Below are 23,800 nucleotides of genomic sequence, written 5' to 3'. Positions count from 1 at the left end.
GATCAGGAGAATTGAGAATCCTCACAATCTCGCCATTGTTCATATATGTAGCACCTGACTTCTTCAAGCTCTTCATTTTTGCCAACAAGCTCCTTGTTGTAGTTATCCTTGTCATTTAAGCATCTCCACTCCACTTTTCGTTTTAACGGTTAGAGACTCATTTTTCATTTTAACTATTGAAACTCATCATTACGGATGGTAAATGGACGGAGAGGATGCGGATACCTCTCATATTCATTTCCACCTAATATTTTCATATTCGCCATCTACACATCGCCTATGACGGGTAAATTTTTTAAATCCACCTACTCAATTGAATATTCTCCACTCATCCCGTGCCCTCCTATACCCATACATACCCAGTATTTTGAGATAAAAAAACGACTATATTCAATTCTAACAATGTTTATAGCTTAACATTTGATTAAATTATAAGTTATGTCTTATAAAATCTTAAGATTTAAAGACAACAAGTACGTCGGTTAACATTTCAACCACGTTAGATGTTTCAATCTATTTCTCAAAAAAATCAAATTCTTTGACCAACTTCCTGGTGAGTTATTCATTTCACCCTACTTTATTTTAGGATAAACTACAAGTTTAGTATCTTAACTATTAGTTATAGTCTATTTTAGTATTTTAATTTTTAATTTTTTTAAAATCATACCTAAAGTTTAGTTTTTGTTTCATTTTAGTATCCGTTCAAAATTTAACGTTAACTTTTGAATTTTTTTAAAGTTTAGGTACTAAAATTGATAGTTTAGGTACTAAACATGTTAAGTTTTTAACAACATTGTACTAAAATGAAATAAAAACTAAAAACTTTAGATATGGTTTTAAAATAATGAAAGTTTAGATATTGAAATGGACCAAAGTTGATAATTTATGTATTAAATGCATAGTTTACCCTTTTTCAATATCCCATCTAAACCATTACCATCCTAGCAATTTCGTCAATATTATCATCTAAAAAATACATTAAAATATATAATTAAAATATTTAAAAATTAAATCACAAATTAATATAGTTTAATAATCAATAAATAGAACATGCTTATGTCAAATCTGTTCCCAGATTAAAAAAATAGAAGAAACAAATTTAAGAACAAAGTTGAAAATTTAATTTAATTAAAGGGTCTACAAAAAAATCAAAACAAATCCCATTAAAAGGAACTCCAATTGCAGGCAATCAGCACTCACCATCTATGAACTTGGACACAGTGAATCCATCAGCCTCACTCTCACTTATATCCCTATGGTAACTACCCCATTGGACTCTGGAAGCCGTGTTCGAACCCGGACCCTTATTATCGTATTTGGCATAGTAAAGAGTGTCCAATGCAAAATTCCCGTCAGATTCACTCCAACCAGATGGTTCAATCAAACTATCCATGAAACTCTGCATGTAAACCGTCCTCGAATACTCTTCCACTGCCTCCCAAGGTACGTCTTCGTCTTGCCGATGCTCGAGGCGAGGTCGGAGGCGGGTTTAATGGCACATTTGTGGATTGAAATGCCTGTGTTTTGGTTGGGATCGGTTCTGCCTTGTGCTGTGATGGTGTTGAATTGGTTTGGCATAAGCAGCTGAGGGTATATGTTGCAGTTCTGGAGGACCATGGCCGCGTTACCGAATATGAAATCGATCGTGCCGTAAATGTCGCATCCTTTGTAGAATTGCCCGAGAGAGTGCGCGTATAATGTGTCTTTGTTAAAAGTTGGCAGCATTAGTCAACATAATGGGGGTGGCAATTTGACATCATTAATGGGCGGCTAAATTGGTCAAATATTGGCCACCAAATTGTTGAAAAAGTTAAATGGAATAATCACAATTTAGTCATTGAACTTATGGGTATTTATAAGATTAGTCCTTAAGCTTCAACTATAAATACCCTACCTCATTTAGCTTCAAAACCATCCCAAAGCATTTTAGCTTTCTTTCAATACTAGAGAGAATTTAGAGAGTTTCTTAAGAGTTGTTTTCTATTTTTTATCAAGAGAGAATTATCATTGTTTTCTCCTTGGTAGATCGAGAGAAGTTGTAATTCCTATTTTCTCATAGTGAAATTATTCTACCGTTGCCCGTGGTTTTTACCCTATATTATTTATGAGTTTTCCACGTAAATTTTGTGTCTCTTTTATCTTCATTTTTATTTTCTCAAATTATCAGTTGTGATTTTTGCTCTATCCGATAGCCGTCTTTCGCAACAATTGGTATTCGAGCTAGATTAAAGTGTGTAATATCTACTTATTGTCTTTGTGGTTGCCACCAAAAGGTGGATCATCCAACATAAGAAAGTAAGAAGTTATTACCCATTCTTTGAAGGTTCTAGAGAAATATTCACGTTAGTGAAATAGTGGGAGCTATCTGTAAAAGAAGCTATGGCAACGAAATTTGATATTGAAAAATTCAATGGGAGAAATTTCTCATTGTGGAAATTGAATATGAAAGCCATCCTGAGAAAAGACGGTTGTCTACCAGCTATCAGTGAAAGGCCGTTAGATTTCACAGATGACAACAAATGGATCGAAATAGACGGGAATGATATGACAAACTTTCATCTAGCATTAGCAGATGAAGTATTGTCAAGCATCGAGGAGAAGAAGACAACTAATGAGATATGGTATCATCTCACCAAATTGTACGAGGCCACATCGCTTCACAATAAAATTTTCCTTAAGAGAAAATTGTACACTCTCCGTATGCCAGAATCTACTTCAGTGACGGAGCAGTTAAATACACTGAACACTTTATTTTCTCAGCTTACATCCTTAAGCTGTAAAATAGGAGAACAAGAACGTGCTGAACTTCTACTTCAAAGTCTACCAGATTCGTATGATCAACTCATCATCAACTTGACAAACAGTAATGTCACTAGTCTAGTCTTCGATGACGTTGCAGCTGCTGTTCTACAAGAAGAAAATCGGTGCAAGAACAAGGAAAACAGACAAGTAAATCTGCAACAAGCAGAAGCATTGACAACGGTGACAACGATGAGAGGGAGATCAATAGAACGTGGCCAAAGCAGCAGTCACAAACATGGTAGATCGAAGTCGAGGAGCAAGAAGAATTTAAAATGCTACAACTGTGGAAAGAAGGGTCACTTGAAGAAGGATTGTTGGAGTCTAAATAAAAACTCCAATCCACAAGGCAATAACGCAAACACTTCAGATGATGGAGATGCTCTATGCTATGAAGCGTCAACCACCGTGGAAGGCAGAAAAAGATTTGTAGATATATGACTCATTGATTCAGGAGCAACATATCACATGACCTTAAGAAGAGAATGGTTCCATCATTATGAACCTGTCTCAGGAGGATCTGTGTATAGTTGCAATGATCATACCTTAGAGATCATTGGCGTGAGAACCATCAAATTGAAGATGTACGATTAAACAATTAAAGTTGTTCGAGATGTGTGGCACGTGAAAGGCCTAAAGAAAAATTTATTATCCTACGGATTGTTGGATAATAATACAAGCAAGATTGAAACACGAAAAGGAATCATGAAGGTGTTCCGTGGAGCGCTGGTGGTGTTGAAAGGCGAAAAGATAGTTGCAAACTTGTACATGCTGAAGGGAGAGACTTTGCTAGAAGTAGAAGCCTCTGTTGCCTCATGTAGTTCAGATTCTGCAATGCTATGTCATCAGAAACTTGGACACATGTCAAAACAAGGAATGAAAGTTATTGTGGAGCAAAAGCTACTTCCAGGCTTAACAAAGGTAATACTTCCTTTGTGTGAGCATTGCATAACAAGTAAGCAGCACCGATTGAAATTCAACACGTCAAATTCTAGAGGCAAAAGTGTTCTAGAATTGGTTCATTCTGACGTATGGCAAGCACCCGTTACATCCCTAGGTGGAGCAAAATATTTTGTCTCATTTATTGATGATTACTCCAGGAGATGTTGGGTGTACCCTATTAAAAAGAAGTCATATGTGTTTTCAACTTTCAAAAACTTCAAAGCGCGGGTGGAACTTGATTATGGAAATAAGATCAAGTGTTTCAGAATAGATAATGGAGGAGAATACACAAGAGAAGAATTTGATGACTTTTGCATGAAAGAAGGCATCAAAAGACATTTCACAGTGGCGAACACTCCTCAACAAAATGGAGTGGCAGAGCGGATGAACATAACCTTGTTAGAAAGAACAAGAGCAATGTTGAGGGATGCAGGCCTAGAAAAATCATTATGGGCAGAAGCAATCAATACTGCCTGTTATTTGGTGAATCGAGCTCCATCAACTGTAATAGAGCTGAAGACACCAATAGATATATGGACTGGTAAACCATCTGATTATTCAAACCTCCGTGTATTTGGAAGTATTGTGTACGTGATGTACAACTCCCAAGAAATTTCAAAGCTAGATCCAAAATCCAGGAAATGTAAATTCTTGGGGTATATTGATGGTGTAAAGGGGTATCGCTTGTGGGATCCCACTGCCAGCAAAGTGATCATTAGCAGGGATGTTATCTTTGTAGAAGATAAGCTACAAAGAAAAGAAGAAGATGGTAGCGCTGAAAAGTCAGAGACTACACAGATATATGTGGAAAAAGGAGTTTGAACAAGGAGATTCTTCTGAAGTAGAACCAACACATGATGAACAAGAACCAGAGAGTTCTGAAGCTCCAACAACTCGTCAATCAGATCGTGTGAGAAGACGTCCCAATTGGCACTCAGATTATGTTATAGAAGGTAATATTGCATACTGCCTTTTAACAGAGGATGGTGAGCCATCAACATACCAGGAGGCAATAAACAGCTCAGATGCTTCACTGTGGATGATGGCGATACAAGAAGAAATTGAAGCCCTTCATAAAAATAATACATGGGACCTTGTGCCACTACCACAAGGAAGGAAGCCAATTGGTAACAAATGGGTCTTCAAAATCAAGCGAAATGGTGATGATCAAGTTGAGAGGTATCGTGCAAGACTGGTGGTCAAATGATATGCTCAAAAAGAATGTATTGATTTCAATGAAATGTTTTCTCCTCTGGTTCGACTAACAACAGTTCGAGTAATTTTGGCAATGTGTGCTACATTGAACTTACATCTAGAGCAACTAGATGTTAAAACAACTTTTCTTCATGGAAATCTTGAAGAAGAGATTTATATGCTCCAGCCTGAAGGTTTTGAAGAAAAAGAAAAGAAGAACTTGGTTTGCAGCTTGAACAAATCTCTGTACGGTCTAAAGTAGGCGCCGAGGTATTGGTATAAGAGATTTGATTTCTTCATTATGTGCCTTGGATACAACAGACTTAATGCAGACCCTTGTGCTTATTTCAAGAGGTATTGATAGGGAAGCGGTGGCGGATTGATGAACGTTGCTCTTGTTGAAGAATCAAACCTAGAAAGCTCTAGACTCGATTAAGAACAAAGGGAACGAATAGGGGAAGGTGGCGGTAGCAAGTAGGGTTCTTTTATGTGCTGGAATCAAGACAACACGATAAGAATAAAATAAACAAAAGATAAATAAATGAAAGATGAAATAAGATAATAAAGAAATCAAAAGATCTCCCTTATGAAGGTGAACGGTAAAGATGATTGATGGCGTGGATGGATATGTGGATAATAGATGGATAAGTGTCCTATCGAGCCCTCCTAGTCACAATGAAAAGGCAAACACGATAAATGGCTCTAACCAACCCTCCTAGTCGCGATGAAAAGGCAAATTGGAGTGTGAAGATTAATCTCCCTCACAAGAACTTGAAAGAACTCCAGGAGAAGAAGCTTCGAAGGCACAAGGCAATCAGCACTTGCAAAAACGAACTCTCGTTGTATTATTAAGCAAAGAAATCTGATTTACAAAGTTGAATGAAACCTCCTTTATATAGGGGCTGAATTCTAAAGGTCCTAAATAACTAAAGAATAAAATATTAATAAACTAAACATGTTTTAACCCTAATTCCTAATAAAATAATAATAACTAAAAATATTGTTTTAACCCAACCTTAATTCCTAATAAAATAATAAATCTGATCCTAAAAGATAATTAATCATCCTATATTAAATTATATTACAAATAATCAATATAAATATTGAAAATTCGTAATATTTACAAAATAACGTATTAATCCCGTATAGGATTTCCTGCATGCACCGTCTTCAGTAAAATGACCATATCTTGAGTTCCCGATATCGGATTGATGCGATTCAAGAACCCTTAGAAAGATAAGAGACAGACGGTTGTATCTCCAGAAGACATGTCGACCAAATAATATCAGGATCCCATTCAAAAAGTCGTCTCAAGTGCGCTGCTGTTCTGATCTTCTTTTCCAAAGCTTGGACGAGTGGATCATTTGGAAGAGTTATTACTTCTTCCTTTGATGTGAACCTTGTGATGCATGTATCATCCTCCCTTTCTTCAAAAAGATTCGACCTCGAATCTGAAACATTAAAGGGAGCAACATTAGAATAGTTTAATAATTCATTCACATTATGCTTACCGAATAGATATGCTTTGAATCTTCGAGACTTTGTTCTTCTAATAGGTTCGAGTAGAAACATTAGTCCAAAGAAGCATGTATTATGGACTCTGGTGCATGTATCATTCCCCCACTCCTCAAAAGGATTCGTCCTCGAATCTGAAAATCCAAAAGGAAGAGAATTAGATGTGTTGAAATAAAAACTTGTGAAACATTTACCAGGATCAATGTGATGTGTCTTTATGCATTTTAGTCGAGGTTTCTTCTTTGTAGGAACTGATTTCTTGTAGTCTTGAAATCCTCTTTTGCATACAAGTCTTGTAATCTGATGTTTTGGTTGAATTTCAACATGGCGCCGGTCACTGTTGGCTTTCTGTATGATTATTTCAGATAATTTCTCCATGGTTTTATTCGTGTGTGGCGAGAATGAGTGTTTAAAAACCATGTCAACTGGTTTGTTAACGTAATCCCTTAAGTCTCCTAAGTGTGGTTCATGAATTAATGATTCCCATGAGGAGATTTGTGGACTGTATAACCTGTTTAGTTGGCAAGGAAACTCATATACAAGATAAAGCTCATTAAAAGCACTTTTAAATGTATGGGTAGAAATATCAGAAATATCCGAGTTATCGTGATATACATCTTTGATATGTTCAATTCTCGGAATAGAAGTATGATTTTGATAGGTAAGAGTATACCTTCGTGGTAGTGTATCGTCTACTGTGTTTTGCTTACCTCGGTATGTTACGCACTTAAAGGAGTTGTGTTTAGTATGGATGACAACTTCACGAGCCTTACCTTGTAAGAAGGAGAAGAAGTACGTTACAATGTCATTAAAATGAGTAATAAAATATTTACCTTTGGACTCTCGTAAATCGTGACTCTTCATTGGTATGGCATAGTGATTAGGGCTTTCAGGTGGTAACCCGTCAGGAGGGTCACCTAGCACTATTCGACAACTCTTGGCGATGGAAGATGGTGTGGTCCAGTCTCGTGTTGCTTTTACTTTCTCATCATTTACATGGATTCTCTGTGCATGAACTATAAAGCCTGAAGAGTTGTTCAAATCATATTTCGCCATTATGATGGCGTCACGACTAAGGCTTTCCTGGATGTAGCCTTTTTGTAACAAATCCAACTCTTTGGTTTCTTCGAGATTGTATGTTTGACGAGGTATGATGGAACCTTGAATTAGATTGATTTGGCATTGTTTTCCTCTTTTCAGTGGTAATTCGTTAGGTAGATCACCTAACACTTCTCGAAAATCCTGTAAAAGAGATGAAAACACACTAGGCAAATCCTTGTTAATGTTAGAAATCGAAACAATTGATTCCCTAAAGCGAACAAGGATGCAAGGTTGTTTGTAAATAAGGTTCTCTCTCAATTCTTTTGTGCTCACACATAGATTTTGAGTCACTCTTTTCTTCTCACATTTAGGTTCACTCACCTCCCATGGGTCATTATTCTTTGGCTTTTATAACTAGTGACCTCTTTTGCTTTTGCCTCTTTCTCAACTTTTTCTTTTTTTGCTTTCCCTACCTCCTCACAAATTATCATTTGATCTTTAGGGACTGGAAGTGTGTCATTCTTTGCTGGTCGTTCTTTCTCCTTGTCAGGTTTGTCATCTCTTGGCTTTTTTAGAGAAGATGGAGTAGAAGATGAGGAAGGATTTGAAGGATTACCTTGGTAAGAGGATGAAGTACCTAGGTAATGTTCACTGAATCTAGATCTCCTTTGGATTTGTGCTTCGATTGTTATTGCTTTCTTTAGTGCGTCTTCAAGGTTTTTGTACCCTTGTAGATCAAGAAGATCAATGATGTTTGAGTTTAAACCGACGATGAATCTTGACACGGTGACCTCTTCTTTTTCGGTTATGTTAGTCCTATTGAGTAAGGACTGCATCTCCTTGTAGTAATCTTCAACTGAACTTCTACCTTGTCGAAGTCGGTGTAGTCGTTGTTTAACTTCTCGTGTATAATGTGTCGGTAGGAATCGGTTCCTCATGGTTTGTTTGAGGTCGGTCCAAGAAGTGATTGTTGGAATTTGGAAGTTCTGGATCTTTTTCCTTGTTTGCATCCACCAAGTTCGAGCATATCCTTCAAATTGTATGGTGATCAGGTGAACTTGTTTAGCTTGGGGGCAGTCATGGTATGCGAATATGAGATCAACTTTTCCTTCCCATTCGATGTACCTGTCTGGATCGTTGTCTCCTTTGAAAGACGGGATCATGAACTTTGGTTTTGTAAAGAGTTTGGGTGCTTGGAAACGTGGTTGTTCTTTCTCGGGTACCAAAAGTTCAGCATTGTTTGGTCTTGGATTATAGTTTGGTAGATTCAGTTGTGGTTCTTGTCGTTCTCTCACGATTTCATCAAATCTTTCAACTTGAGTCGTGAGTCGGGCAAGTGTGGCTAAGATAGCCGTAAGTGTCTTGTTGTTAGTGTCGCCCATTCTGAAATCATAACACTCAAAAGAAAATTTTAAAGTAAAATAAAAATAAAATAAATTCAACAAAGCAAGAAACCTCACAAGTTACTCCAAGAAAGTAACACAACGAGAGGCAAGTAAGCCGATCTTGTACTCTTTAAAACTCACTTTACCAAGTAGTCTTTCACAGTTCGTATCGGAGTTTGATTACTAGCAAAGGCGATAAGAAAAACCTAAAAGCTCTAGGAGGCCAAACAAAGGTTAGACTCCAAACGAACGAGAATGCAAAGAAGGAAGAAGTATGCAAACTCTTTAGTCCTACTAACACAATGAAGATAATGTGTTAGATAATGTAAAAGAACAATAACAAGGAAAAACAAAAGAACTTAAAGCACTAAGAGTCAAAGAAAAAAAAGAACCAACCCAGAAACCTGGAAAACGCTGGATCAATTTGAGCAACGTTTTTGAGGGGGTTACCGGTGTCAAAAAATTCTGGAAAAATTCTTGAATGTCTTTTGATGCGTCAAGAAACCACCTGTAAAATTTCAGAACCAAATACCTTCAGTAGTATCCAGTAGACTCTGTTGAACGGTGAGTCCTCAAACAATCTGTTTTTCTTGATCGCTTTGTTCGAAGGTGTTGTTGATCTCCAAAAATTCTGATTTTTTGTTTGAATGATCTTCAATATATGAATTTTAAATCTGGAAATTTTCACCACGAAATTCCTCCTGTAAAATTTTCAAGAAATTCGACAAGATTCTAAACCGAATCTGCCGATGAAACTTGAATGATGTATTTGAAGGCTCCAATGAACTCCAATTGAGGTGAAATTTGGACTGGGGATTAATCTTAGAATGAATATGATATATGGATAAAATCAGCCCTAAATACCTTCGTTTGCAATTTTTTTGAAATTTTGGCTTTTTTTGGCTCTTTTTTTTGTTTTTTTTTGCCTTTTTTTTGCATTTTTTTTTTGAAAAAAAAATAGCAAACTAACAAGAAGGATTTAAATCTAAATTAAAATTAAATAAAAAGAACCTGAAACGCTGAATCTTTTGTGAACTAGCTCCGTTGGGGTACCTTGACGATTTTGTGTGCAAGAACAAGCAAGATTGCTTGTTTCTTTCCAAGAATCGGCCCAAATCTGATACCAATTTGATAGGGAAGCGGTGGCAGATTGATGAACGTTGCTCTTGTTGAAGAATCAAACCTAGAAAGCTCTAGACTCGATTAAGAACAAAGGGAACGAATAGGGGAAGGTGGCGGTAGCAAGTAGGGTTCTTTTATGTGCTGGAATCAAGACAACACGATAAGAATAAAATAAACAAAAGATAAATAAATGAAAGATGAAATAAGATAATAAAGAAATCAAAAGATCTCCCTTATGAAGGTGAACGGTAAAGATGATTGATGGCGTGGATGGATATGTGGATAATAGATGGATAAGTGTCCTATCGAGCCCTCCTAGTCGCAATGAAAAGGCAAACACGATAAATGGCTCTAACCAACCCTCCTAGTCGCGATGAAAAGGCAAATTGGAGTGTGAAGATTAATCTCCCTCACAAGAACTTGAAAGAACTCCAGGAGAAGAAGCTTCGAAGGCACAAGGCAATCAGCACTTGCAAAAACGAACTCTCGTTGTATTATTAAGCAAAGAAATCTGATTTACAAAGTTGAATGAAACCTCCTTTATATAGGGGCTGAATTCTAAAGGTCCTAAATAACTAAAGAATAAAATATTAATAAACTAAACATGTTTTAACCCTAATTCCTAATAAAATAATAATAACTAAAAATATTGTTTTAACCCAACCTTAATTCCTAATAAAATAATAAATCTGATCCTAAAAGATAATTAATCATCCTATATTAAGTTATATTACAAATAATCAATATAAATATTGAAAATTCGTAATATTTACAAAATAACGTATTAATCCCGTATAGGATTTCCTGCATGCACCGTCTTCAGTAAAATGACCATATCTTGAGTTCCCGATATCGGATTGATGCGATTCAAGAACCGTTAGAAAGATAAGAGACAGACGGTTGTATCTCCAGAAGACATGTCGACCAAATAATATCAGGATCCCATTCAAAAAGTCGTCTCAAGTGCGTTGCTGTTCTGATCTTCTTTTCCAAAGCTTGGACGAGTGGATCATTTGGAAGAGTTATTACTTCTTCCTTTGATGTGAACCTTGTGATGCATGTATCATCCTCCCTTTCTTCAAAAAGATTCGACCTCGAATCTGAAACATTAAAGGGAGCAACATTAGAATAGTTTAATAATTCATTCACATTATGCTTACCGAATAGATATGCTTTGAATCTTCGAGACTTTGTTCTTCTAATAGGTTCGAGTAGAAACATTAGTCCAAAGAAGCATGTATTATGGACTCTGGTGCATGTATCATCTGGTGATAATGATTTTGTTATATTGTTGTTGTATGTGGATGACATGCTGGTTGCAGGACCCAACAAAGATCATATTGAAGAATTGAAGGCACAACTGGCTAGGGAATTTCAAATGAAGGACTTGGGATCAGCAAACAAGATTCTAGGGATGCAAATTCACCGAGACAGAAGTAATAGGAAGATTTGGCTTTCACAAAAGAATTACTTGATGAAGATCTTGTCACGATTCAGTATGCAAGATTGTAAGCCAATTTCTACCCCTCTTCCTATTAACTTCAAATTATCCTCCAGTATGAGTCCTAGCAGTGAAAAAGAGAGGATGAAGATGTCTCGAGTACCGTATGCATCAGCAGTTGGAAGTTTAATGTTCGCTATGATATGCACAAGACCAGACATTGCACAAGCAGTGGGAGTGGTTAGTCGGTACATGGCGAATCCAAGCAAAGAGCATTGGAATACAGTAAAGAGGATCCTGAGATACATCAAAGGGATCTCAAATGTTGTATTATGTTACGGAGGATCAAATTTACTAATCAATGGGTATATAGATTCTGACTATGCAAGGGATTTGGATAAAAGCAAATCTACTACATGATATGTGTTCAAAGTTGCTAGTGGAGCTGTAAGCTGGGTTTCAAAATTACAGTCAGTTGTGGCTACATCCACAACAGAGGCATAATATGTAGCAGCTACACAAGCCAGTAAATAAGCAATTTGGTTGAAGATGCTATTGGAGGAGCTTGGGCACAATCAAGAGGATGTCTCTCTATTTGTGACAGTCAAAGCGCCTTGCATCTAGCAAGGAATTCAACATTTCATTCAAGGACAAAGAACATACGAGTTCAATACCATTTCATTCATGAAAAGGTGGAAGAAGGGACGGTAGATATGTAGAAGATCCATACCAAAGACAATATAGCAAATTTCATGACGAAGGCAATCAACGCTGATAAATTTAGCTGGTGTCGATCCTCTTGTGGCCTGACAAAAACGTAAGCAACATGATGGTACAAGGTAGAAAGAATGGTGTGAAGATATGATTGTTCCAATCAAATCTTCAAGTGAGAGATTGTTAAAAGTTGGCAGCATTAGTCAACATAATAGGGTGGCAATTTGGCATCATTAATGGGCGGCTAAATTGGTCAAATATTGGCCACCAAATTGTTGAAAAAGTTAAATGGAATTATCATAATTTAGTCATTGAACTTATGGTATTTATAATATTAGTCCTTATGCTTCAACTATAAATACCCTACCTCATTTAGCTTCAAAACCATCCCAAAGCATTATAGCTTTCTTCCAATACTAGAGAGAATTTAGAGAGTTTCTTGAGAGTTGTTTTCTAATTTTTATCAAGAGAGAGTTATCATTGTTTTCTCCTTGGTAGATCGAGAGAAGTTGTAATTCCTATTTTCTCATAGTGAAATTCTTCTACCGTTGCCCGTGGTTTTTACCTTATATTATTTAGGAGTTTTCCACGTATATTTTGTATCTCTTTTATCTTCATTTTTATTTTTTCAAATTATCAGTTTTGATTTTGCTCTATCCGATAGCCTTCTTTCGCAACAGTCTTGGTATCCTTCGAAGCTGCAGCGGTAAAACGTGGACATGTCGGCTCCGTTTCGGACCGCGACGGCTTGGTGTTTGCTAGGCCCTGCTGTGTTACGGAATGTGATGTCGACCCCGATGAATCCTTTCCCGACAACAGCTGCAGGGGAGTTGTTGAGCTCATTAAAAATGTACATTATGTAAATGTTGGAACATGATTCAAATGTAATTAAATAAAAATTCTTGTACATTACCAAATGTTACAGAGTTGAATGTGGTTGATCCATCGACGAAGTTTCGATTTTTGGTGATTATTGTCTTATTAATACCGGCACCGGTCATCATCAAATTCTGCTTTTTCTTAGGTATAGAAACGTACTCTTCGTAAATACCGGCAGCCACGTAAATCAGAAAGTTTGGTTGCTGTCGCCGGTATGATCTGGTGCAGCGGCCACTGCTTCATTGATGGTCGTGAAATTGCCATTTCCATCTGGGTTAACAACCACTACTCGACTCACCGAAACACATTCTCCTTTCCCGTCTGCTCAAACATCCTTCGTCGGCTTGCGGATTCGTAAACTTCTTGGTCTTGACCCGACATTATTAAAGGAAGAGGAGAATCTCTGCCATGTATCAAATTGAAAAACACCTGGTTTCTTCCTACCATTGAGTTGATAAATCCATGAACCCAACCGTGCATAAAAAGTACAAGTGACACACTTGAGGAAATTTGTTCCATTCGAGATAGACGGCAACAGGTCATGTTCAACTCTCGAAGCCGACGACATAGCTTCGAGCCCTTCGACACAAGTTTGCACGTTCGTCAAAACGGCACTCAGCAAGCAATGCAAATCATCGGCCAGGAAAGTGTCGAGACAGTCCGGATTTGATCCGTTCCAACGTGTACGATAAGAAATCCACGTTAGTCTCGGATAGAAACTGGCAATCCTGGAGGGCTCAAATCGTGCCGAGGTACGAAGTCGAGGTTAGTCTGAGAAAATACTTGATGGAACCGAGGAAACTATGAGCATTCAACAACGATTGGTGCATCGAATCCCTGCCGAAGTCGAGAATGGTGGCTAACTTATTGGAGGGTAAGATGGATCTGCAGAAATCCGCATGTGGGGTGAGCTTGCAAACGGATTCGGAGTCGAAAACCGAGGCGGGATCAGGAGAGGTATCGAAAGATGGAGAGGAGGAATAAGAGTGATAAGAGTTCTCACCGGTTAAAATGGTGTTGACAATGAACTGTGTGAGTTAGAAGAGAGATTGAGAGAATTCAAGGTCAAACTACATCTTTTTCTCTCAAATTTAGGAATTAAATTAGAAGTAAACTCTTTTTGTTATCGTGTCCAGTTAGTAATATAATTTAACTGTTTTAAATTTGATGTTTAAAAGAGGAAAGACTGAAAATTAAAATGACCTTCAATGTAATTTACTCATATTAATTCAATAAAATTACACAATTTTATTTTTTAATATTAATAATAATTATTGATGAAAAAGCAATATCTTATTTTATCAACAAAATTACTTAATAAATTCAAAGTACGTATTATAAACTCACGGATATACTTACCCATGGCAAACACGTGAATTAGGATAGTTTTTAATAATCTTTCTGAGGTTTTCGCCTCAATTTTTTTTTCTATTTTTCTTATGTTAATGTTATCTATGTTATCCGTGTTTAACGGTAACATCAACTTTCGTGTTCATCGTGGACCTTCGATATTCATTGATTTTCATTTATTTTATTATATCATAATTTTATTTATTTTTTTCATTTTTTTAATTTTTAATAATTTAATCTTTATGCATGTTTTTATGACACGTTTTTATCTATCTTTTGACACGTTTTCGATTATATGATCGTTATTTTCGTTTAATTTTCTCAAGATTAGATATACATCGCCACATTTGATTAAAATTATACTTATTTGTTACCATGCTGATCTTCCTTGTTTTGGACTATCAGATTTGATTTGCTTTTGATCATCAAATTAAATTTGGATACTCGATTCTGATTTACGATTTTTCGATTGTCTTTAAATAACTTAATTTTCTTTTGTGATTTGTTTACCGATATTGTTAGATTTGTTCATATATTCATTTCATTCGAACTTATTTGGTTAGATTTTTTAACATTTTTCTTGTATGGTCATTAAATGATTTTAATTGATTAATTTCTTGTGTTAACGATCATAAAAAATATTCTTGTTATGTGTTTAATTTACAGTTATGATTGTAAACCTTTATTATAATTTGAATATATATTTTTTAATTTTAATAAAACTAAAACTTTCTATCTTGTAAGAAAAATAAATTCAAATATTTATATATATTTATTAAAAAGTAAAGTAATAAAATTTTGAAGGAAATATAGTTAATTTTATTTTCAATCAAATATTTCAAATCTATTTATTTTATATAAAAATAATAAATTTTATATCGTATAAGTAAGCCTGTAGATGCTTGGAGTCTACAACTTGTCAAAAGCAAAATATCGCGAGAGATAAAGAGACACAAAAGACTCGTAATTACAGAAGGGACAGGGTAGGAGATGAGGGGACCCACTGGATGTGTCTACCGAATATTCGTTAGATTTGAATTAGAGGTTTGGAATCCGCTTTTCTTTCCCATCATCTCACTCCCACGCAATGGTAAGTTGATAACTGATTCAATCACACATAGTACTTATCACGATAAGCAGATGAACCTTTCACTGCTATGTCAGTAGAAAAAGAAAGACGTCAGTACAGCGCATAGAAGATAGCGAGACCACTTCTCTCTCCCTTCCTCTCTACTTTCTCTCTCTTCTTTATCTTTTTCTTCTTGTTCGTAGCATTTGGAACCCTAGAAAATCCTCCAAATTCGAGCTTCACATAAACATCAGAGAAAGAAACTGAAGGCGAATCTGCAAATCTCTCGAAATTAGTTGAGATTCGAAGTTAGAGCTGATTCAAATCGACCGTAATCGTTCCTTGACTCGGCTGGTTTCGACAGATCGACTTTCCTTTTTGCTTCCGGGAAGTGAAAATGTCGTCGTTGAGCAGAGAACTGGTGTTTCTCATACTTCAGTTTCTGGAGGAAGAGAAATTTAAGGAGTCGGTTCACAGGTAAGCCTTTTTTGGTTCAATTAAATAATTTCTCTGTATACGTTTACGTACAGTGTATGCGTATCTTTACTTTCTATTCTAGTCTTTTTCGTATGTATAAGTAGAAGGAAATGAAGGAAAATTTTGTGAATTTGAAGTTTTACCTTTTTGGGGGGTATTATGGTAAAATTTGTTTTAGTATTTTTAGTAGCTATGGTAATTTGAATTTTAGCAGTGGTGAATTGTGAAAATTAGAGGATTTTGGTTGTTGGGGGAAGTTTTTGATTATTGAATTACTTGCAAGTAATGGAAAGATGCAATGGAGTTTTAATTGTTGAATTACTATGTTACGCATAGAAGAAACGAATTAATTGAATGTATTTGTGGTTTTCTAGTTTTAAGTTGTTTTAATTTTTAATTATTATTAAGGGGAAAATTGGAAAGGAGAAGAAATGATAACTAACTATTAGTTGTAAGTAGAATTCTTTTTGGCGGGCTACGTGTTTCTCTATTCCTTAGTACCTCACTTTTGGCTTTGGGAAGTAGGGTGATTTGTTGTGCAAACTGTAATAGCATGTATATGATTGTGTATTTTTATTTGAAATAATGTCGTCTCCTGTAGGCTTGAGAAAGAATCAGGGTTTTTCTTCAACCTGAAGTACTTCGAAGAGAAAGTTCAGGCCGGAGAATGGGAGGAGGTCGAGAAGTATTTATCTGGTTTTACAAAAGTTGATGATAATCGGTATTCCATGAAGATATTCTTTGAGATAAGGAAGCAGAAGTATCTGGAAGCACTTGATCGGTATTGTTAATGCTTCAGTTGTTTCACTAATAGAAATTCTTAAAGTTGCTGATTAATGAATACTTCTTTTTCCTGCTTAATAACTCTGAATTTTACTATTATGTTGCAGGCAAGAAAGGCAAAGGCTCTTGAAATATTGACGACTGATTTAAAGGTGTTTTCCACATTTAATGACGAATTATACAAAGAAATCACTCAACTTTTGACACTCAACAATTTCAGGTAATTTCATGGTGGAAATAAACTGTGCTATGTAGTTTCTATTTCCCAAGGCATAACATTGATGGATGATTTCTATATATTAAGCAGTTTTTAAGTTTAGAGATTTGATTGGATAACAAGGATTTTTTTATAAGTAAACTTTTTTTCAGCCAAGCAACTACATCTTGATCCTTTTTAGAGAAAACTTTAATTTTAATGTAAAACCGAATCCTGATGAATGCCTGATATCTTCCTAGTTGTGTAATTGTATTTTTCTGTTCTGATGACAGGGAAAATGAGCAGCTTTCCATTTTAACGTAAACCAAACCCTGATGAATGCCTGAAATCTTCCTAGTTGTGTAATTGTATTTTTTCTGTATTGAATACAGGGAAAATGAGCAGCTTTCCAAATATGGGGATACAAAAACTGCTCGAGCTATAATGTTGGTAGAACTAAAGAAACTCATAGAAGCAAATCCACTTTTCCGTGATAAGCTTGCTTTCCCTACTTTGAGGTCCTCAAGACTAAGGACTTTGATCAACCAAAGGTGAAGTTGATTTGATACTTGCTACTATAGAGCCGGGATGCAAATATAATTTGTTTACAATTAAATATGTATGTATATTTTGATTTGCAAGTACGGACATACAGCTTGAACTGGCAACATCAGCTATGCAAGAACCCAAGGTCAAACCCAGACATCAAGACTTTATTCACAGATCACACATGTACGCCTCCAAATGGTCCTCTTGCACCTACACCTGTAAATCTTCCAGTTGCTGCAGTTGCAAAACCTGCTGTGTATACATCACTTGCAGCACACAGTGTATGCAATCATTTTGTTATTTCTGTGAACGGTGTTCTTCTATAATAATGTTTATAACATTGGTTGACACATGGCTTGTCCTACTTTTGGCATACAGCCCTTCCCTCCACCCGCTGCATCAGCGGCAGCTGCTGCTAATGCTGGTGCTTTAGCAGGCTGGATGGCAAATGCTTCTGCCTCATCATCTGTCCAAGCTGCTGTTGTCACTGCATCATCTATACCTGTTCCACAAAATCAAGGTCAGAACTTCAGTCTGACTCATTGGAATCAACTTTTCTAAAGACTGGAATAATTTGGGACATTTAATCTATTCTTCACAAGTTGATCAAAACTCATTTTCATGCCCCCCCTGAAATTGGGGTGTTGTTCCCGTCTTTTGTCTAATATCGGTTTAGAATGACATTTTCGTCATTTCTTTTAACTTGACTCTTGTGGAAACAATTCTCTTTTAACTTGAATTCTTATTTACCTTTTCTTGTTGGTATTGAAGACACTAGGGCATTTATTTATTATTTATTTTTAAACTATGCCTTTAAATGCAATACAAGATTGCCTAGGCGACCACTTTGTGTCATCATGTAAATCTCTTGTTATGTATGCATTTAATCTCATCTCCATTTGAACAGTTTCAGTCTTAAAGCGTCCGAGAACACCTCCAGCAGTGCCTGGGATGGTTGATTATCAGCGCCCTGCTCCTTCAGTCGAGGAGGTGATTTCTTCCCCCTTTTTTTTATCTTTCTTACTTGTTCTGGAACTTTACAAGTTGAATAATCTTAGTTTCCCTTGGTTTTGTATTAGTAAATATGTTTATGTTTTCCACTTTTAGGTTACATATCCCGCACCACGGCAGCAAGCTTGGTCATTGGATGACCTACCAAGAACAGTGGCTTTTACCATGCATCAAGGATCCATGGTCACAAGCATGGATTTTCATCCTTCACACCACACATTGTTACTCGGTATGGAAGTTTATTTTTATCTTTTTCATCAAGACGAGCTTGAAATTTATCTCCTTTTATGATGCAATGTAATTGGAGCAGTTGGTTCTTCTAATGGTGAAATCACACTTTGGGAACTTGGAATGAGGGAGAGGTTGGTTTCAAAGCCATTCAAGATATGGGAAATGTCAACATGTTCAGTGCAATTCCAGGTTTGTGTGTCATTATTTATTGAGGTTTCTCTCTCTGTGATACCTTTTCCAATGACAAACAAACTATTTGTGTCAAATGACTCATGTCTGTTTTAGCAATTTCTCTATGTTTCACTACCTATATTAATTCTGTTACTGGAATTACTGCAGGCTTTAATGGTCAATGATACACCAATATCTGTCAGCCGTGTCACGTGGAGTCCTGATGGAAGTTTCGTAGGTGTGTGCCTTTTGATGGATTACTATCGTTTTAGTTTGCATATGTTTGTGCTTATTGCCTTTCTTGTTGCAGGTGTTGCATTTTCCAAACACTTGGTTCACTTTTATTCTTATCCTGGATCAAATGATCTAATCCAGCGCTTGGAGGTTAGTTATTTTTTTCTACTTCTGCAACTAAAAGGATTCATAACTAGTGTTTGACTTTTTCTTCTTATTAACAGATTGATGCCCATGTTGGTGGTGTAAACGACTTAGCCTTTGCTAACCCAAACAAACAACTGTGCATTGTTACCTGTGGAGATGACAAGCTTATAAAGGTAAAGGCTATTAAGTTTATTAGAAGTATTTGATTAAACTGGATGTTTCTTGTTATCCTCATCATAGAAATGAAGCAGGTATGGGATTTGACGACGGGACAAAAACTGTTCAATTTTGAAGGTCATGATGCACCAGTTTATTCCATCTGCCCACGTCATAAAGAGAGCATTCAGGTACCAACAAAACATGTCATGGTTGTTGGTTATATATACCTTTTAGTCATAAGAATAGGAAACACGTGACAAAGCCTTAACTGTATAACTGATGCACCAGTTGTGTCTGTGCTGTCTTTACTGAGGTTATAACTAGTCTTTGCCTCCTAAAGTCGCTGTCACAATCAACTTCTTCAAACTTTAAAGCATGAAAGTACATTTATCAATCTGCTCTTGCCTTCTGTAATTTATGATTCCACTTTCAGTTGGTATCCATCACAGGGCTGCCTGATTTATCAAAACCATTTTCATAATCCTAGTTAGAACTTTCCCCTAATATGATCGATCTTATTCTTCCCCTTGTTGCTACACTGGTCCACTATATTTGATTCACTCCAATATTTTAGGTCAGTGTCGTATGGACATATAGTTTTTGTTGGTTCAGTTAAATTGCTTTTTGTTTTGGCTGAGAATTGAATGCTTATTTTTCTGTATGGATGCCAATTTATACCCATGTGGTAATCATCTATTCCGTTGCAGTTTATATATTCAACTGCTGTCGATGGGAAAATTAAGGCTTGGCTGTATGACATATGGGTTCCAGAGTTGACTATGATGCCCCTGGTCACTGGTGTACTACAATGCTTTACAGTGCTGATGGAAGTAGGTATGATCATGAATTTTAAGATAGAACTCCCGTTAAAAATTGAGTTTGTTGCAAAATTTCGTTTGCTCTTAACACCCTTAAAGTCTTTGGTGTCAAATTTTATATGTAATTCATTTCATTCCAGTTTTGAACTTTTGTTAGTTTCTGATTTTGTTTCAGATTGTTCTCTTGCGGAACTAGTAAAGATGGAGAATCTTTTCTGGTTGAGTGGAATGAAAGTGAAGGAGCAATAAAGAGGACTTATGTGGGATTCAGAAAGAAATCAGCAGGTGTGGAGTCGTTTGACATAACACGAAATCATTTTCTAGCTGCTGGAGAAGATAGCCAGATAAAGTTTTGGGACATGGATAATATCAATCTTCTCACTTTCACAGATGCCGAGGGTGGACTCCCTGTAAGTCAAATATTCGGATCTCATAGTTGTTTTGTGAAACATATTACATATATGCTACTAGGTTGAGTATCTAACCGATATTAATTGCTTCAGAGTCTTCCCCGTGTGAAATTCAATAAGGAAGGAAATCTCCTAGCGGTGACTACAGCTGACAATGGATTCAAAATACTTGCAAATGCTGTGGGTATTAGATCTTTAAGAGCAACTGAAACATCAACTTTTGATCCACTGAGAACACCCATTCTTTCTGCTGCGATTAAGGTAATGATTGTTTAGATTTGCTTAATATGTCCTTAGGAATATTCATGTCTAAATGCCAGCATCTTTTTATGTTTTCTCTGTTGGTTAGGCTTCTGGCTCTTCTGCAGTTGGTAATGTCGGTCCTGTTAGTTGTAAAGCGGAAAGGAGCTCTCCTGTCAGGCCTTCTCCTGTACTTGTATGTTAGCTGGATATACCTTGAGTCACCTTTTGAATTTTTTTCTTTCTTTCTGAATTCTGTTGTTGGAGCTTGCGGCAGTAATTATATTGTTCATTTTTGGAGAGGAACTTTTTGTTCTTGCTCTTGGTTACCGCTACAAGCACATTAGGAGTTTATATTTAAGGCCCAACTTCCTTTTTTAGCTTATGGGCGCTCCCGTCCATATCTCTTTTCATGCAATAAGGACCATTTTGTATTTCCACTGGAACCACTGTGTCTATCATACAAATAGACCTAGGTTTTTCAAGTGCTTTTCATGCTTTTGACGTTCTTGCAATTGCCTTTATTGTTTTGGATTGTCCCCCCCCGTCCCACACCAAAAGAGTGGAGTTGATCCATTGGGAAGAAATGTCGAAAAGCCTAGAGTTATGGATGATGCAATAGACAAGACTAAAGCCTGGCAATTAGCTGAAATCGCGGATTCTGCTCAATGTCGGTTGGTTACCTTACCCGAAAGCACGGATGCCTCCAGCAAGGTCTGTTGAACTTCTAATAATCAGTTCTGTGTCATTGTTTTTCTACCATAGCACTGAACCATTGCATCTCCTTAAAGGTTGTCCGGCTTCTGTATACAAATTCTGCTGTTGGTATTTTGGCACTTGGGTCAACGGCGTTCAGAAGCTATGGAAGTGGTCCCGCAGTGATCAGAATCCATCCGGGACGGTACAATAATTTCTCTAATAAGATTGTTTTACTTTTGACAGTTTCTTTCTAAATTCCTTCCTTTTCATTGACGACTAGAACTCTAAAGTCCTTTAAACTTTAAAGGCCACTGCCAATGTAGCTCCACAGCATTGGCAACCAAACAGTGGTCTTCTTATGACTAATGATATCACAGGTGTCAACCTGGAAGAAGCAGTACCATGCATAGCACTCTCGAAGAATGATTCGTATGTGATGTCAGCCACCGGTGGAAAAGTTTCTTTGTTTAACATGATGACTTTCAAGGTATGCCTTCATTTGCCTGTGTATTGAATGTATTTAATGATTGACATGCTAATAAAACACATGATTTGCAGGTAATGACAACATTTATGTCTCCTCCTCCAGCCTCAACCTTCCTGGCATTCCATCCTCAGGATAATAATATCATAGCAATTGGAATGGAGGATTCAACTATCCATATTTACAATGTTCGAGTAGACGAGGTTAGACTTCCTAACAGTTTCTGATGTGTTCTTATTTATTCTTACTTCCTGGCATTTCAAGTGGTTCTGATGCAATCTGCTTTCAACTTCTTTTAGGTGAAATCAAAATTGAAAGGCCACCAAAAACGAGTAACTGGTTTGGCTTTCTCGACCAACCTCGGTATCTTGGTTTCATCAGGTGCTGATGCTCATGTAAGTAGTATCCTAGCTTGTCATATTTACTTATTTTGTTTGCTTCTTCCCTATGGGTTCTGAAAGCTATAAAATTTTCGGTAATAACAAAAAAAAAAAAATAGAAAAGGTCAACCAATTTTTTCAGTTAGTTTTTTGAGTTAATTTCCTTGGTATTTTTCAGGTTCCAGCATCTCTGATATATATTACGAATTCTTTCATCAATTATTTTCAGGCTTTTTTTAGTTATATTATTACTTATTAACATCTTGCTTTTCTCCACAGCTGTGTGTGGAGCATTGATACATGGGAGAAAAGGAAATCGGTTCCAATCCAAATCCCAGCTGGAAAGGCACCTACAGGTGATACTCGAGTTCAATTTCACTCGGATCAAATTCGCATGCTGGTGGTTCATGAAACACAGCTAGCAATATATGATGCCTCCAAAATGGAGCGCATCCGACAGGTAGGAAACTCAAAAAATGGCACGGACTTTGATGATTTGCTCTTGCGTTTACACAGAGGGAACAGTGTCTAATGCCATTTTATTTGCTGCAGTGGATTCCACAAGATGGACTACCTGCGCCCATATCTTATGCAACATATTCTTGTAACAGCCGATCTGTTTATGCTACCTTTGTGACGGTAATATCGGGGTGTTTGATGCTGATAGCCTGAAACTTAGATGTCGTATCGCCTCGACGGTTTACTTGTCACCAGCAATCATGAAGGGGTAAGTTATCTGCAACTTTATTCCATCTTTGCATATATCATCTGGACTATCTATAACCGAACTGTTATTCTGCATTGTTTTACAGAAAAAGCTGTATACCCGCTTGTAGTCGCTGCACACCCAATGGAGCCAAACCAATTCGCAATAGGTTTGAGTGACGGATCTGTGAAAGTGATGGAGCCATCCGAATCCGAAGGAAAATGGGGAGTGAGTCCGCCAGCGGATAACGGTGTGGCAAATGGTAGAACAACATCGTCGTCTACCACAAGCAATCACACACCCGATCAGTTACAAAGATGAGATACGTCTTTTATGGTATTGGAAAAGTCTTACGTATTGTAACAAATGTATTAGGTTCTTATTTTAAGCCTGTCCATGTGTACCATTGCAGCCCTAGATTATTATGAATGAATGAATGCCCCAATTCTTGTATAATCCTCGTTACTTGATTGAGATAGCTTTCTTAGTTTTACTTATACGTAACCCCTTGAGTTTTTGGGAATTTATATTATTTTCCCTAACAAACTTAGTTTTATTTTGGCTTAATAGTTACGAGGCCCTTGAACTTTTGTAAAAATAATAATAATCTCTGAATTTTATTTTGCATCTAATGTGCTCTTTAAACTATGAAAT

At 36.6% G+C, this 23,800-nt stretch overlaps 2 pseudogenes; one reads left to right on the top strand and one right to left on the bottom strand.

Annotated features, from left to right (window-relative positions):
* Window positions 1–1,189: 1,189 nt before the first annotated feature.
* On the bottom strand, window positions 1,190–13,575 carry LOC120163939 (annotated as a pseudogene).
* A 2,016-nt stretch (window positions 13,576–15,591) lies between these two features.
* Window positions 15,592–23,535, top strand: LOC120163963 (annotated as a pseudogene).
* The last annotated feature ends 265 nt before the right edge of the window (window positions 23,536–23,800 follow it).

This window comes from Hibiscus syriacus, unplaced genomic scaffold (genome assembly GCF_006381635.1).
Source record: "Hibiscus syriacus cultivar Baekdansim isolate YM2019G1 unplaced genomic scaffold, ASM638163v2 tig00111503_pilon, whole genome shotgun sequence".
Taxonomy (NCBI): domain Eukaryota; kingdom Viridiplantae; phylum Streptophyta; class Magnoliopsida; order Malvales; family Malvaceae; genus Hibiscus; species Hibiscus syriacus.
The sequence above is the reverse complement of the archived record's forward strand: the minus strand, read 5'-3'. Positions and strand labels throughout refer to the sequence as shown.